The sequence below is a fragment of the Belonocnema kinseyi genome, chromosome 8 (assembly GCF_010883055.1).
Source record: "Belonocnema kinseyi isolate 2016_QV_RU_SX_M_011 chromosome 8, B_treatae_v1, whole genome shotgun sequence".
NCBI classification, from domain to species: domain Eukaryota; kingdom Metazoa; phylum Arthropoda; class Insecta; order Hymenoptera; family Cynipidae; genus Belonocnema; species Belonocnema kinseyi.
In genome coordinates, this window is record NC_046664.1 from 123,002,391 (window position 1) to 123,003,691 (window position 1,301).

Here is a 1,301-nt window from a genome sequence, read left to right on the forward strand (position 1 = left end):
ACGCCAATTAGCACAAATGGTAAGTTCCGACAGTGCCTACAAGTGTGCCTACTGGCCGCTAAATGGCAATACCGGTTTCATATGTATACACCTGGTAGCACGTGTCTGACATACGAATCAGCTGATTCAGAGCAGCACTAGCGCAGCGAGTAGACAATTTCGAACTTCTACGAGTCTGTGGGTAAATCAGATTACATGTTTACCGACAGAGAAAGTTAGAAGTCAAACTTCTGCTTCCTTAAAATAAAACTTTCACCACAATTTAACCTCCCCGGTAACAAGCGTTGCATTCAGAAAAATTAATAATTTGTATTCCTATGAATACGCGATTTTTCCTCTGTCTAAAAATCCCCCGACGGGAACAGAAAAAATGCAAATCCTATTCCTCTCAATCGTCTTAGTAAAATTTAACGAAAGCATTTATTGAACCTATTTTTCATTATTAAATCTTTTTATAACTTATAAATTCGAAAAAGATTCAAACTTATATTTATTTATATCCCTTCCAAGTTGATGCAAAAATGCAACAAAGAAATATAAGCAAATGTGAGAATTTAAATCAATTTCACTCTAGAGAGGCAGAGTTGAATTGGTGAGAATTAAAAAATATTTTTACAGGTCTAATCTTTAAAAAACTACGTTAGTAACCTACTGATGCTGGTGTATTTCGATGCGTTCATTATGAACAATGGACATGGAAATACCTGAAAACATAATTTCCAATGTTAAAATTTCAAACTGTAGGTTTTTTTCGCGAAGTGTAAACACTATCGGTAGCCGTAAGAAGCATATCTCAAGCACGCGGAAGGGATTGTCTGGCCATTGTAGAGTAAGGCATTGAAACTTGAATCCTGAGCTACATGGGGAAATTTGTAATTTTCCAAAAATTTAACTCATGTTCCAGGGTTTCATGGAAACGTGCCAAATTTGGTAGGGATTGAACAGGAGTGTCTACTATATAAAACTATGCTAATAACTTTTCTTTCCAACCCATCCTCACCAGCCCCGCAGCACCCTATATATTACCGTAAAATCAATAGAAAAAAAAACACATTTTTACGTATTATTGTTACTTTTTAGCAATTAACCTCGTCTTTTTCATAGAAATAATTTCTGATATATAATTTGAATATTTATGTTTTTTAAAAACAATCTTCAATTATTTAAATAAATGTAAATTGTTGTTCCCAAAAAATGTAAAAAATAATCGTATTTTCTGATTGGAATTGAATATTTTCATAATGTTTAAAGTAGACAATGTGTCTAAAAACCTTTTTTTTAGATAAGTGTACTAGTTAATT